Genomic DNA, 17,264 nt, shown 5'->3' on the forward strand with positions numbered 1-17,264 from the left:
CGTCGGGTGCGTGCTCGCAAACTGTTGTCTCTTGGAAACGGATTCCAAGAAAGACTGCTGACGGAATCCGTGAAGAGGAGTAGCAGGAGAAGGAGCATCTGAACGAGCGGAAGATACCAACGAGCGACAACTCCCCTCAGCAGAGGTGTTGGAGCCTTGACTGGCTGATGGAGGGCGATTGACGTCAGGTGACGGGAGCAAGTAATGGAGCGGGTGATGGCAGAACCGCCGTATCTTTATCACGGTTTTCCCAGGCCACCAAATGGCGACGCTGCATATGCTGCCGCAACGCTGTAGTCCCAACATGGGCCCCCTGGCCACGCTTGACTTTCTGGCCACATAGTCGACATACGGCTACGTTTACTTCCTCGGGCGGCTTGACGAAAAATTGCCACACCGCCGAGTAGGAAACTTTGCCCCCGATACTCCTCACTGGCTGACTGCTGCTTCCTCCGTGCACACCGGCACCACTACTGGCCGTGGTGGTAGGCTGCAGTGGAGCTGGTGCTCTACTCCGTGGCCGTTTGGCTCCACTGACACTGCTGCGACCCTGCTGCCTCCTGGGCAACCCACCGACTGTTTCGCTCGCTGCCAAGCTGCCACCCTCTTCTCCTGATGATGCGGAAGAAATTGCCTGATGACGACGAGGCTGCCAAGTGCGATCAACCTCCTCATCATCAAGTAGGGTCTCCGCCTCACTACTAGCCCCCTCGGCTGCGTCTGGGTCAGGAGACAGACCTGTCTCTAGACCGGCTACCGAGCCACTCTCCTCGCCACTACTTCTTCGCCTGGCTGCTGAAAAGGCGGATGTCTCCCCCCGTTCCTGACCGCCCTCTGTTAGCTCTTCCTCACTGTACAGTGGGGCTGAGCCCACAGCATGCGATACTTTGCTTGGTGAGGGAACACCAAAGGACAGGGGCAGGTAGAGGACACGTGATTTCAGTGGGCTTGGTCCCGGGCCATGCCAACTAACGGTTGTGTCTGACGTACCCACCGACCGTTGGCTGTAGGTGTCAGAGGTGACCTGGGAAGAGGAAGACGACCGAGCCAACCAATCGATGACGGCAGGGTTGTCGGTGGAGACACGACCGCTGGATGACACCGGGAGCACTGGCCTCTGGCTGCGAATAGTGCTGCCTCGACCCCTTCCTCTGCTGCCACGTCTGCTCGCTCCTAAAACATTGCCTCCTCTGCCACTCCTCTGCATGTTGTCTGACATACTCTTTAATTCAACGATTCTGTGTCCCTGAGTAACAATTCTGTGTCCCTGAGTAACAATTCTGTGTCTGTCCCTGAGTAACAATTCTGTGGCCCTAAGTAACGGTTCTGTGGCCCTCAGTAACAATTCTGTGTCCCTCAGTAACAATTCTGTGTCTGTCCGTGAGTAACAATTCTGTGGGCCTAAGTAACGGTTCTGTGGCACTCAGTAACAATTCTGTGTCCCTGATTAACGTTTATGTGGCCCTAAGTAACGGTTCTGTGGCCCTCAGTAACAATTCTGTGTCCCTGATTAACGTTTATGTGGCCCTAAGTAACGGTTCTGTGGCCCTCAGTAACAATTCTGTGTCCCTGAGTAACAATTCTGTGTCTGTCCGAGTAACAATTCTGTGGCCCTAAGTAACAGTTCTGTGGCCCTCAGTAACAATTCTGTGTCCCTGAGTAACAATTCTGTGGCCCTAAGTAACGGTTCTGTGGCCCTCAGTAACAATTCTGTGTCCCTGAGTAACAATTCTGTGGCCCTAAGTAACGGTTCTGTGGCCCTCAGTAACAATTCTGTGTCCCTCAGTAACAATTCTGTGTCTGTCCCTGATTAACGTTTACGTGGCCCTAAGTAACGGTTCTGTGGCCCTCAGTAACAATTCTGTGTCCCTGATTAACGTTTCTGTGGCCCTAAGTAACGGTTCTGTGGCCCTCAGTAACAATTCTGTGTCCCTCAAGAAACAATTCTGTGTCTGTCCCTGAGTAACAATTCTGTGGCCCTAAGTAACGGTTCTGTGGCCCTCAGTAACAATTCTGTGTCCCTGATTAACTTTTATGTGGCCCTAAGTAACGGTTCTGTGGCCCTCAGTAACAATTCTGTGTCCCTGATTAACGTTTCTGTGGCCCTAAGTAACGGTTCTGTGGCCCTCAGTAACAATTCTGTGTCCCTCAGTAACAATTCTGTGTCTGTCCCTGAGTAACAATTCTGTGGCCCTAAGTAACGGTTCTGTGGCCCTCAGTAACAATTGTGTGTCCCTGATTAACGTTTATGTGGCCCTAAGTAACGGTTCTGTGGCCCTCAGTAACAATTCTGTGTCCCTGAGTAACAATTCTGTGTCTGTCCGAGTAACAATTCTGTGGCCCTAAGTAACAGTTCTGTGGCCCTCAGTAACAATTCTGTGTCCCTGAGTAACAATTCTGTGGCCCTAAGTAACGGTTCTGTGGCCCTCAGTAACAATTCTGTGTCCCTGAGTAACAATTCTGTGGCCCTAAGTAACGGTTCTGTGGCCCTCAGTAACAATTCTGTGTCCCTCAGTAACAATTCTGTGTCTGTCCCTGATTAACGTTTACGTGGCCCTAAGTAACGGTTCTGTGGCCCTCAGTAACAATTCTGTGTCCCTGATTAACGTTTCTGTGGCCCTAAGTAACGGTTCTGTGGCCCTCAGTAACAATTCTGTGTCCCTCAAGAAACAATTCTGTGTCTGTCCCTGAGTAACAATTCTGTGGCCCTAAGTAACGGTTCTGTGGCCCTCAGTAACAATTCTGTGTCCCTGATTAACTTTTATGTGGCCCTAAGTAACGGTTCTGTGGCCCTCAGTAACAATTCTGTGTCCCTGATTAACGTTTCTGTGGCCCTAAGTAACGGTTCTGTGGCCCTCAGTAACAATTCTGTGTCCCTCAGTAACAATTCTGTGTCTGTCCCTGAGTAACAATTCTGTGGCCCTAAGTAACGGTTCTGTGGCCCTCAGTAACAATTGTGTGTCCCTGATTAACGTTTATGTGGCCCTAAGTAACGGTTCTGTGGCCCTCAGTAACAATTCTGTGTCCCTGAGTAACAATTCTGTGTCTGTCCGAGTAACAATTCTGTGGCCCTAAGTAACAGTTCTGTGGCCCTCAGTAACAATTCTGTGTCCCTGAGTAACAATTCTGTGGCCCTAAGTAACGGTTCTGTGGCCCTCAGTAACAATTCTGTGTCCCTGAGTAACAATTCTGTGGCCCTAAGTAACGGTTCTGTGGCCCTCAGTAACAATTCTGTGTCCCTCAGTAACAATTCTGTGTCTGTCCCTGATTAACGTTTACGTGGCCCTAAGTAACGGTTCTGTGGCCCTCAGTAACAATTCTGTGTCCCTGATTAACGTTTCTGTGGCCCTAAGTAACGGTTCTGTGGCCCTCAGTAACAATTCTGTGTCCCTCAAGAAACAATTCTGTGTCTGTCCCTGAGTAACAATTCTGTGGCCCTAAGTAACGGTTCTGTGGCCCTCAGTAACAATTCTGTGTCCCTGAGTAACAATTCTGTGTCTGTCCCTGAGTAACAATTCTGTGGCCCTAACTAACGTTTCTGTGTCCCTAAGTAACAGTTCTGTGGCCCTCAGTAACAATTCTGTGTCTGTCCCTGAGTAACAATTCTGTGGCCCTAACTAACGTTTCTGTGGCCCTAAGTAACAATTCTCTGGCACTCAGTAACAATTCTGTCTGTCCCTGAGTAACAATTCTGTGGCCCTAACTAACGTTTCTGTGGCCCTAAGTAACAGTTCTGTGGCCCTCAGTAACAATTCTGTGTCCCTGAGTAACGTTTCTGTGGCCCTAAGTAACAATTCTGTGGCCCTCAGTAACAATTCTGTGTCTGTCCCTGAGTAACAATTCTGTGGCCCTAACTAACGTTTCTGTGGCCCTAAGTAACAGTTCTGTGGCCCTCAGTAACAATTCTGTGTCTGTCCCTGAGTAACAATTCTGTGGCCCTAACTAACGTTTCTGTGGCCCTAAGTAACAGTTCTGTGGCCCTCAGTAACAATTCTGTGTCTGTCCCTGAGTAACAATTCTGTGGCCCTAACTAACGTTTCTGTGGCCCTAAGTAACAATTCTCTGGCACTCAGTAACAATTCTGTCTGTCCCTGAGTAACAATTCTGTGGCCCTAACTAACGTTTCTGTGGCCCTAAGTAACAGTTCTGTGGCCCTCAGTAACAATTCTGTGTCTGTCCCTGAGTAACAATTCTGTGGCCCTAACTAACGTTTCTGTGGCCCTAAGTAACAATTCTCTGGCACTCAGTAACAATTCTGTCTGTCCCTGAGTAACAATTCTGTGGCCCTAATAACGTTTCTGTGGCCCTAAGTAACAGTTCTGTGGCCCTCAGTAACAATTCTGTGTCTGTCCCTGAGTAACAATTCTGTGGCCCTAACTAACGTTTCTGTGGCCCTAAGTAACAATTCTCTGGCACTCAGTAACAATTCTGTCTGTCCCTGAGTAACAATTCTGTGGCCCTAACTAGCGTTTCTTTGGCCCTAAGTAACGATTCTGTGGCCCTCATTAACAATTCTGTGTCCCTGAGTAATGCTTCTCTGTCCCTAAGTAACGTTTCTCTGTCCCCAAGTAACGTTTCTGTGGCCCTAACTCTGTCCCTAATACAGAGCGGTCTGCCTCTCTTGAATGACTGGAGGCAAATGAAGAATTCTAAAATGGCTGCTATTTATAGCTCGACCATTACACAGTGCTGGCTGCCTGGCTGCTGATTGGCTAATGCGATCACATGTCATTAAGGAATGCATTATGGGTCAGCGCGCCTTGTCTGCGCGCCTTCCCAGACATCCCCGCTCCGTCGCCGCACATGTCCGCCGCCATTTTAGGAAAAATTTCGAAATATTGGAAAATTTTCCAATATTCGACTCGAATTCCACTTCGCCTACTTCGATTCGCTCATCCCTAAATATGTCCCAAACCCTCAGTACATTTTGTGTCAAAGTGCTTGTATTTTCATCCAGTGTACGAAACCTATGTAGAAGCCAAATTAGCCTATCTAATTGTGACTTTCTAAGTGTATTTTCCATTTTTACTCAACTTTTCCCCCATGAAATATTTGCCCAATCTACTATTCGTGACATTAACACAGAAAAATAAAATCTCTTAAAATCGGCAAATGTAACCCCCCCTCTCCTTTTATCATTACACAAAACTTCATGTTTAATTGTTGATTTTTTATTTGCCCAAATAAACCTAAGTATAATTTTTTTAGGGTCACAAAAAAGACCCTGGCAAATATATTGGGAGCATGTGAAACTTAAGATTTTTGGTATTATTACCATTTTAACCATATTTATACGACCTATCCCTGACAGCCATCTTATAGACATTCTGTACAATTGTTCCTTTATTTCATTTATTAATGGAATGTAATTTACCTGATAGAATTTTTTTATTGATGGAGTTAACTTTATTCCTAAGTACTTTAATTCCTTTTCCCTTACATGTAAAGGGGAACTCTGATTGTAAGTTCTGTTTATCTTTGCTATGTTAATATTTAACATTTCTGACTTGGAGGGATTCATTTTCAGATTTCATAGTTCTCCATAGTGTTTTAATCTTCTCATTAAGTTGGAAAGCGTTAATCTGGGATTTGTGATATAGAACAACATATCGTCGGCATATGCCGTGACCTTATGCTCTACATCACCCATCCAGATTCCCTTTATATCTACACTTTTTTGTATTGTCTCTAATAACAGTTCTAAAGATATTACAAACAGCAAAGAAGAAAGTGGGCATTCCTGCCTTGTTCCATTATACATTGTAAAGAGCTGTGATAGGGACCCATTAACCTTCACCGCTGCTGATGGTCAACTATATAATTTTTTTATCCAACATAACATTTTGGGCCCAATTCCTAATATCTCTAATGTATCCATCATGAAACTCTAATTGACCCTATCAAAAGCTTTTTCAGCATCGATTGATAAGATCACAGTCAGGAACTTTTCTTTCCTTCTCTTTTGCAAGAGGAGCAATGTTCTCAATCCATTGTCTCGTCCTTCTCTACCGGGAATGAATCCCACTTGATCTAAGTGTATCCAATCCGGCGTCAGCTCTTTCATTCTCATTGCTAGTACTTTAGCATATAATTTGTATCTATATTTAACAGTGAAATAGGTCTATAGCTAGCACACTGAGATCTATATTTCCCCTCTTTAGGTATAATCGTGACATACACCTGCAACGATTCCTCCCTCATTTCCATTCCTTCTCCCAACGCATTCATATATATATATATATATATATATATATATATACACACATTTTAGGGACAAGTTGTTCTTTCAATTTTTTATAATAAACCACTGTATATCCATCTAGTCCGGGGCTCCTTCCTGCTGCTGTACTTTTCAAAGCTATACTAATTTCCTCATGTGAGATCTATTTTTCTAAGGCTATTAATCTTTTTTCTTCTAATCTTGGTAGACCTGCTTCTTTATATTATTATTATTCAGGATTTATATAGCGCCAACAGTTTGTGCAGCGCTTTACAATATAAGAGAGATAGTACAATTACAATACATTTCAGTACAGAAGGAATGTGAGGACCCTACTCATGGAGCTTACAATCTAAAGGATATATATATCTGTCTTTTTTCCTTTCTGCCTCCCTCTGATTCTTTCTGGTTCTTAAATTTTGCTCCATATAGACGACTATAATATTTTTGGGAGACATTTGTGATATCAGTGGTTGAATGTACCATTTCCCCGTTTTCATCTTTAATATTTTATATAAAATTCCTCAATTTCTCCTCCCTTAATTTCTCTGATAGAATTTTCCCTGGTCTATTCTCCCACTGATACCTTTCTTTTGAGACCCTATTAAAGATCCTCCTCATTTCTAATTCCATAAGATCTTTCAAATCTTCTCTTTTCAGAATTATCTTCTGTTGTGTATCTGTGTCAATTTTCTTTTTATGTGTTTTCTCTAAATCATATAGTTCCTCTGTTATTAGCATTATTTTCTTCCCCCTTTCCTTTTTTTTCTGTCTCAATAAAAATCAGAATTCCCCTAATAAATTCCTTATGTGCTTTCCATACTGCAGCAACGGATACCCCCTCTGTTTCATTGGACAAGAAATATTGCTCAATTTCCTTATTTACTCTTATTTCTATTTCAGGATCTTGTAAAAGCATCTCATTTAATCTCCACATATTTATCCGATTCCATTCCTCCTCCCCCACCGCAATCTTATTGTGACAGGGGCATGATCATATAAATATGTTATCTCTATATTAGATTTCACCAGAGACTCCAAAAGTCTATGTTCAATCATAATACAATACAATCGTGAATACGTCCCATGTACTGAAGAGAAAAATGTATAGTCTATTTCTTTTGGATGTTCAACTCTCCAAGCATCTATCAGTTGACACTGATATAACATCTTTTTAACAGATTTTAAACTATTGCCACCCTCTCTCTTCAAACATGAGGACATATCCATCCATGACTCCATGCATGCATTAAAATCTCCTGCAACAATCAGGTTACCCTTCTTAAAATCCACAAGTTTTCTTAATATATTCTCCAAATATGCCGTTGGTTTTTTATTAGGGCAATAAATATTTGCTAATGTACAATCTACTCCCTGGAGACTTCCTCTCAGGAATAGAAACAGACCTTCTGGATCCATTATACCCACCTCCTTGATAAAACTCATATTTCTCCCAAACCCAATTGCCACTCCTTTTGCCTGTTTTATAGGTGAGTCGACATAGTACCAAATTGGATAATATTTAGAGTATAACTTAATATTTGTATCCTGGGATAGATGTATCTCCTGTAGAACCACCACCTCACTAGAGCATTGATGTATTTTCCTCAGAATCTTGTGTCTTTACTTGGGGTGTTCAGTCCCTTCACATTGTATGTTATAAAATTAACCGTGTTCATTACTTCTACTATTTTTTTCCTTCTTAATATTCCCGTTTAGGGTAATATTGATATAAACCATTTGAAGCAAGAAGATTTTCTCTCTATACTCTTCCCTTCCCCCCTCCCTCTTCCTCAAATCCCCTCCCTCCTCCTCTTTCCCCCCCCCCGATCCACCCTATCCCTCCCTGCCCTCCATCCCATTCTTACCTAACTCTTGGCTCTGTTCTGGCCCTGGAATCAGTTGTGGTGCATTACCACTCTCGATTCCTTTCCCAAGGTATGACTCTAAATACACACACAAAGTTCGACCTCTTGTTCTCCACATTGGATTGTGAATTTGGAAGCATGTTTAGCCGGTCGCCCGCTTCTCCCTCACCTCTCTCCCATCACTTCACACACCAACCTCCCCACAGGAGAGGTAATCTATAACACATGGGGAGAAGGGGAAGTATCAGCAGAGAGGAGTGGGCAAATAGCCAAGAGGAGACACTAGAGAGAGAAGGGGAGAAGAGAGAGACAAGAATAAAGAGGGAAGCCAATACCACTACACTTTGTCTTCACTCTCTTTACGTTTTCTTTTTAGACACTGTCTGCCACTTCTCTTTCCCCAACACTTCACTCTCCCTAACTCCTCTGAACCATCTAAAATATCCACCCTCTGCAAGTCCATTCTATTACAAAAGTCTTCCAATTCGTCTGGGAATCTTAATTTCACTGATTTTCCATCTTTCCATCCAATTAGTCACGCTGAGAAACCCCAAGCATATCGAAAATTTTTCTCCATCATCTGATTCACCAGTGGCCTCAAAGAGCTCCTTCTAGCTAAAGTTTCCGATGCAATATCTTTGAAGATTTTCAGATTTGTTTCTTCATATTTTATTTCTGACATCTCACAAAGCTTCTTCCAGATATTCACTTTTTCTTCACAATAATGAAATCACACGTCTCTTGGAGAGTCTGATGTCACTCCTTGGGGTCTTCGTACCCTATGCACTCTATCTATTTTCAGTTGTTCTGACACTGGTCTGCCCATTATTGGATCAAACACTTTTCTAATTTTGTCCCTTAGATTTTCTCCTTGAGATGCTTTCGGTAAGCCTTGAATTCTCAGATTATTCCTTCTTTCTCTAGTCTTTTGATCTTCCAGCTTATATGAAAGTTTATTTTGTTCTCTTTGCATTTGTTCAACCTTCATTTCAAGCTTCATAATTATTTGGGTATATTTCTCCATTTTTCCCTCCACATCTTCAACCTGTGCTAGAACATTTCCCAAATCACTGTGAATAACCACCATTTCATTTTATATTGAATGTTCTAATTTCGCAAACATCTCTGCAATTTCCATTTTCATTGGCATTTGCGCCATTGCACCTAGCTCGTCTTTATTTTCTCTTTCTATTTCACTTTCCATATTTCTGGGATCTTTGGTCTGATTTCCTTCCAGTGTCCCAAATGACAATCTAGCCTGATCCCCGTTATGCCTTCCTTTTACTTCATGTTGTTTCTCTGGGGATTGGTCCTCTGGACTCTTCTCTTGGGGAGGGATATACTTTCTTATTGTACTTGTATTTAAGCTTGGTTGGGGTGTTTTGGATCTACTCTTCATGCTGTTAGAGGTTTTCAGTTGGTGACTCAATGTAGAATAATGTCCAAGTGTACTTCAGTCTGTATATACAGTACAATATAATCCGATACCAGTTTTCCTCACTTTCAGCTTACTGCCAGAATTCCTGTCAGGCTTTGACTCGCTTCTTCCTATGCTCAGTCCATTTTCCTCTTTAACTGAAGGACTCTCAATACAAACTGGGTGACCTCTCCCATCCTTTTATAGAAAAAAGATATCTTTACAGTCCAACCTACCCCTCTGATTCCAACAAACTTGTTAAGACCCACACATTTAGAAAGACATATCATAATGTTTATGGCAGATCAAATAGTGTTACTGCTAGCCGTGGTGACTCACCATCTCTGCCATTCTCAGCATTCAGTGTGTGGGATTGCTTACTTTCTCCTTTTCAGTCCATTCTTCTAACCAGTACCTGTGACAGAGATCAGAAATATTATTTTATTTTGGTGTTGTTTGTTGAAATTAACATGTGTGTCCAGCAGTCAGCTTGTCTGCTTAGTTAAAATGTGGAGTACCTGTGCCCCGCACACTGAGATGAGATTGATCTCAGCAGCGAGCACAGACAGCATGGTGTCCTGTGGCTGTGAAAAGCCAGATGTGTCGGCACCGGGGGCTTGGTCAAATTGAAAGGACCATGTAATGTCCCTATGGGGGGAGAATGGGTAGAGTTTGAGTCAGGATGGACAGAGCAGCTCGTGGCTGTAGTCCGCGCTAGGAGATGCATTGAACTGTGCTTTGCTTTGTGTACTGCTGGGACTTTTGGTTCTACATTGCCTGTGTGGTCTTGAAGCTGTGGACAAGACACACAGCCCTCTGAAGACCCGTGAGGAGTGGGTGCCTATCTGCCTAGACTTCCTCTGCTGGGGCCACTGCTGGATGGTGAGTCTCTAAATTGCTACCCTGTGCCAAGGACTTAACCCTCTCTGCTCTGCCTGCTGTGTGTCAGCCCCTGTGCTGAGGATCCAACCTGGAGTTAATCCTTGCCCAATAGGGTCCTGCTGCCCTGCTGTGTGCCACCACCTGTGCTGAGGATCCAACCTAAACTTAATCCTTGCCCATCTGAGTTCTGCTGCCCTGTTGTGTGCCACCCCCTGTGCTGAGGACCCAACTTGGACTTAATCCTGGCCTCCAGAGTTCTGCCTGTCTGCAGTGTGCCACCCCCTGTGCTAAGGATCTAACCTGGACTTAATCCTTGCCCGCCCGAGTTCTGCCGCCCTGTTGTGTGCCACTCGGACTTAACCCATTGCCTGCCAGTCTGCCACCCTGCTGTGTGCCATTCGGATTTAACCCATTACCTGTCAGAGACTGCTCCCTGTTGTGTGCCACTCGGACTTAACCCATTGCCTGCCAGTCTGCCACCCTGTTGTGGCCATTCAAATTTAATCCATTGCCTGCCAGAGACTGCTCCTTGTTGTGTGCCACTCGGACTTAACCCATTGCCTGCCAGTCTGCCTCCCTGTTGTGAACTCAGACGGTGCTAGGAACTATCCCCCTTGTGTTGCCTACCAGAACTCGGTGATTCTTGTCATGTGTCCCACCCTGTGGTACGGCCTCAACTTTTGTTTTGCCAGAATCTTGCTATACTCATCGTGTGCCCTCCAAATCACTCAATAAAAGCCTTGTGTGTCCCACTGCTCTCCACGTGTGTTCTGTTCCACCCACATCTCCGTCACAGTACGCTTCTTCTTATTGCCTCCACCAGTGGTCTCCAGGGGTCTCCGGTTTATTTCAGATACTAAGGCAGGGAATGGAGTGCAGAAAATAACATGTAATATATAGGGGGGCACCCTTTGTGTATGGTTCCACACCACTGCCTCGTGTCGGCTTCCCTCCAGCAGCTCGAGATTACCGGCTCCCAGTGCTCCAGGGGTCCTCTGCTGCTGTCTGCTGTCACGTGAGCTGTCATGTGACCACTCCCGGCATCCTCCTCTCCTCTGCCGCTGTCTTTCCTACTCTGCCAAGGTCACGGCTCTCGGGCACCCAGACACAGGCCAATTCCAAGGACCCTGGAGAACTCCCCTCACAACACCATGGGACCCCAGGCCAGGTGCGGACTGGAACATAAATCTTTTGTCCATAGTATTAGCAGTGAGGGTCTGGAGCCCTTACAGCATGCTACCTTCCGGCACCATGTTCAGGCCCCTCCCCCCTTTGAGGGAGGGGCAAAATTCCATTTCAAGGGTTCATATCCAAATTCTAACATAGCAAAAATGAATCAAAACCAAAAAACAGAATCTCATTACAGGGAACACAAATGAAAATCACAAAATATAAAAACTCAAGATATTTTTTCGTTCCATAATATGTTTATTGAGAAAGCGTTTTAGATTTACAAAGACTTGTCACTAAACAGTCCAACAATTACAAAAAGAAAGGAAAAAACACGAAAAAAAAGAAAAGGGGGTGCATGTCAACAGTAAACCAGATAAGACAATTAAATTACAGCAGAAAGAAAGAATATCCCTCTTAAGTTGGACATCTGATGTGTAAATAGACTTGGTTCTAAACTGTTCACAATCACTGTTTATGGTAATAATATCACACTGCAGAAGAAACACCTTCTTTGAATATGCACCCAATCCAGGATATTGCTCAATGCTAACCCTTGAAAAATCAGATTCCATACAGTTAGTTGCCTGTCCAAGTACAAGTAGTAAGAGGAACCAAAAAAGTGGGGGTGGGATGGGGAAGAGAGGGAAGGGGGAAAATGCAGAATTTGATCGGGGAACTATAAGAAGGGTAACAAAAAAACTTCTTCTCCATAGAGAATTCCACATGGGGCAAAAAACCTACCTGGCAAAAGCCACAGAATAAGGATGCCTGGCTTCTAAAAATCCAAGCTTTCGCAAGGTTGGCACCCAGGCATTAAGTAGCTACTATGTCAGTGCCACACACTTTGCTCCCCACTCATCCACACATGAGTGGCACCTGTTGGGCCCAGTCCATGAGTTCTGAACTGCTCCAGAAGCAAAAAATCCCTTCCACTACCTATGACATGATCTGTTTATACGCGTCAGTGGTCTTAAAGTGAATCCAACACACCCATGTTTTTTTTCTCTTGTGAGATATGAATCATTTCCTCAAAATATTTTTATGGATAAAATATATTGGAAAATACCACACATAAAGGCCAAAAGGCTCAATTGTATGTTCTTTGCTTAATATACATTAAAGAGGTGTGTCTTTGCTCCTTATTATCTCATATCATACAAACTGTGTTATAAACAAGGACTTAGCACAATCTCACTCTCAGACTCTTGCAAAAGAGTTGTCAAGCATAATTTGTCCTTTTCATCTATCTGCCATGTTTCCAGATTGAATATTGCTGCTATAGAAATTATACAATGGGTTCCTTTCAGCAGAGAGGGCAAATGTCTAAAAGTCAATATGTGCCTAATCAGCAAATTAATAAATCTATGTGATCATATCACACTGTTGTATAGTGTACGTACAAGTATACAATCAGGTATGAAACTGTTCAGTCATTTTTCCAGACAACCCTCATCATGTACTTCCTGGGCTGTTTTTCTGTCAACAATCAGGTGGTTAGAACAGCCTTTTTCAACCAGGGTGCCTTCTGAGTTCTTCATGGGTGCCTTGACAAAATGCCTGAAAATTAACCTAAATAGCCCAAAAATTGTGTACAAGCCAGCGGGAGGAACAAGCCTGTCTTTTTGTTACACAAAACAATAGGTTTTCATTATGCAACATTGCAACCTTGGGCACCAGGTGGGCCAGCCAGCAGCGTCCTAACAACTGCTGATGTCATCAGTTGATAAGGAGGGCGTATGGCACCTGCACAGCATCCCTGTTTGACTATACCCCTCTCTGTCAACACTGGGCTCATGCTAGCTGTGCGCTCAAGAGAAAATGAGGGAGAACAAATTATGGAAAACTAGTTAGTACCAGTGTGCAAAAGTGTATAAGCTTTAAGAATAAACCACTTCTAATGTTGGGTGTCCTGCATGTGTGGATGTTGCTGCAATATGTAAAATTATTAGGGGCGCCTCCAAACTGTGCATCATTTTAAAGGGTGCCTTGACTGGAAAAAGCTTCAGAAACTCTGGGTTAGAAGCCTTGTAAGTCAAAGGGCAGTTCTCAATCTTGTAATAAAGCCTAAGGCAAGCTCTCATTGCACTTACCTTCCTGTCAGCTAACACTGTAGTTCTAAGTGATTTACCACTTTGTGAAGGCCTGTTCCCTGCCAATATCAGTCCACACCACAGTTACATAAGGCAATCACATGAATCCAGGTGTTGAATAAGAGCCTATGGTAATGGATTTTTTTTTTTTTTTGCTTCAAGCAACTGTGGGAAAGCAAAACCCACAAAAAGCAGGTCAGATTGAGTTCCACTATAGGTGAAATGCACCTGTCAATAGTTACTGAACGATCTTAGAAACATTTCTTGATGGATGTCAAATTGATGCCATTGGCAAAAGCCCAAAGCCCGTTGACACAGTCCCTTAGTAGGATGAAGACAGTGTCTCCATTTACTCCATTGTTAGGTCAAAGTGATATCCACAGCATCACTATGTGATCATTCGCAAACATCCCACTTGGCTCCCCCTTGCGTTACGTAAAAAAGAGTGTATATAAAAACTACTAAACATATACCACAATGAGATCATTATTAACAACAAAAGGTATTAACTACTAACTATATATCTACTGAAACCTATCGAATGATATTAGAAAGTGAGGAAATAGGAGAAAGTCTAAAGAGCACTTTGCTGACAGATTATGACATCAGCTACCTGTGGCTTTTTTTTTTAAATTTTCTTTTACCTATAGATATGTTTAATAAATACATAACTGGATTAAAATGAAATTCATTCCTATGAGGAGTTGAACTCATGCTGACCTCCTGCGGTCCCAGAAATAAGAATATAGAGAATAGAAATGATAGAGGCACAGGTCATGGGCGGGATAATAAAGACTTGCCGTGGACCCTTTTCGAAGCAAGGTTGTGTTGATTCAGGGGGAAGGTCAAGCAGCAGAGTGCTCAAACAGGAGCAGATGTAAGTTTTGGACCAGGTGAATGGAACTCAGGGGGTGGGTGCAAGCTATAAAGTGTATGCAAATGCAAACCTTTTGTTTCCAGTTTTGGATAGAGCAGGGAAGGATTAAGCTAGCTATAGATTATGTGAAAATCACTCGGTTTCCCCATCAATACTGTCAGTAAAAATTTGACATGCTTCTTGTACCCAAGTCATGCAGGAATCGACTTAAAGTGGAGTTCCACCTAAGAAAAAAAAAGTCAGCAGCTACAAACCTGTAGCTGCTGACTTTTAAAATACAGCCACTTACCTGTCCCTCAGTCCAGCGATGTCTTTACGACTACTGGTTTCACCGGCCATCTTCTTTCCCTGGCACCGGCATCTTCAGCTTGCGGCTTCACAGTCGGGTGCCCACTGCATATGCGCGAGAAGCGCTGCACATTGTGAATGGCCCCGTAGTCTTCTGGGACCTGTCATGTGTCCCAGAAAACTACGAGGAGGGAGGACAACTTCTGCTTCCGATCACCTAGGCGATCGCAGCTGAAGTGGGTACCTGTCGAATTCGGGTACCCCCTCCTGCCCCCCAAAGGTGCCAATCCTTAGATTTTGGGTTGTCCCCAGAAAAGTAATAGAGGGGAAATCTTCCAATGGGGACACTAGTTCTGGTGACCCGGTGGTCCTGAATGGATTTCCTTAATTGAAGGGATTTTCTCTCACATCCAGTTTTGATATGGGACAGGAAGTGAAGGGAAATCTCGGTAATGGGACACAGATGGCAAAAAAAAATCTGACAAGTGTTATATCCCTCCCTTGCTCTATCCAAAATGAAAAAAAAAAGCATTTGTCTTCAGTTCTAGTTTAAGAAATTTTTAGGAAGAAATTCACAGAGCCATCTCACCAAGGAAGGTGGGGTCCCATAAGGCTAAAAAGCCACCAGCAACAACAAATTTGTATAGGTAGCACCAAAGGGGCGCTAACCTGAATAAAGCAGCCTCAAAAAGAAACCAACTGCATGATAAAGTGAAAAAAATTAAAAAAGATTTTATTGAATACAGATCACATAAAAAGATTTTTCACCTTGAATAGGCGAGTATTGCAAAATGTTTCCAAAACCACTTTTAAAGTAAAGGCTGACAACGTTGTCACCTTATTACCCCCTTATTGAGCTCAGGCTGTCACATGATCCAGTCATACCCACGTGCATACAGCTCAGAACAGAGTATTTATTCCAGCACAAATTGCTTTCAGTGTCGGGTTTTTATACCAAAGTAAATTCTGTAACAACCAGCTATATTTGTGTTAATTAAATCTCATATGAGATATCATATATATGGTACATGGTATCACTCTGATATGAAATGAAAGCAAAGAGAGGCAAAAGCCAGGATGCACCATGAAAAAAATAATTAGTGTCAATACCTTCTATAGAAATCAGCAAAAATGATAATACATCACTATAGCCTTTAGTTCCTAATCCACGAGGAACTATACTGATTGAATGTCCAGAAAGGACCTTAAATGGATTGTTCCATTAGATAGTTCAACATGAAAGTTCATACTCAAGGGCAGTTCATCAATATGCAAATACAGATAGTCCTCAATTGGATCTTTCAACATTGCACCATTCACAGGCAGGTAAGTTGCAGCCAAAGCCAAGGATGGACAGAAAGCGGTCAGATGATATTAGTTAGGCAGTATGCAACACAGTGAGGAGAAAATAACCATAACATTGCCTTTGCTCGGGCATTCACATTCACCAATGACACCTTTCCATTGCAGCTCAATTAAACCACTAGCATGTCAAATCCTCAGTGCACGGAGGCTCTCACCCATCTGGTACTAGAAGCAATGATCCCGCCTGTCACTCTCCTCCTTGTCTCTCATCACAGGAGCTTCTTGCTGGAGCTGGGAAGATCCTCAGCCTGTTTCTGGTAATATCACCATTTGATGCACAGACAGAGGGTGCAGTACAAACCGCTGGCATGGACAGAGCTCAGGTTCACTGACACTACCAATGTCAATGCCAGTATGACATTTTTATTGCTGTGTCTCCATAGATAAGGTTCACACTTCTATTTGTACTGGAACCCACTATCATTGAAACAGAAAGTGATGGGAAATTTACAATTTTAAGGTTATCCCAAAAACAAGAGGTGAGATGAAATATTCCACTGGGAACACCTGTTCCAGGGACAACTGTCTAGAGGGGAATTCCACTCACTTTGGCAGAATTTATCTATTTTCCTGTTGTGTTTCTGGGGCAGTACTTAAAGGAAATCTCCACAAGCAATGCAAAAAGAAAAAATTAACCAAACAGAGCTTTTAACCCTTCCCTATTTTATCCAAACTAAGAAAAACGTTTTGGCTATACACACTGTACAAGGTACAATTGTCATTTTAAGCAACGTCTGTCTACTATATGATTCCTGATTCAATTATGATTTAATTCCAGGAACATTTACATATTTAATTACCACTGTTGTTGAATAATTTTCCAAATAAATTAGTTGGCATGAATATCAAGCAGCACAAATATGGATGTTTTTTCATTTATAGACAATAGATATATTAATGTAGAAGAGGTTTTTAAATCAGTTGGCATGGCATGTATAGTATATTGATTGGCCCTTTAAAGGATAAGTTCACCTTTGGGAACATGTTACATGTTCCACCCGTTTTTAGGGTGGAACATGTAACATGCTCCCATAGCTGCAGTCGGCTCTGAAGAAGGGAGTTCATCTCCCGAAACGCATCAGCC

Source organism: Staurois parvus, unplaced genomic scaffold (assembly GCF_062004578.1).
Source record: "Staurois parvus isolate SC_StPar_1 unplaced genomic scaffold, SC_StPar_1.0 ptg001119l, whole genome shotgun sequence".
NCBI classification, from domain to species: domain Eukaryota; kingdom Metazoa; phylum Chordata; class Amphibia; order Anura; family Ranidae; genus Staurois; species Staurois parvus.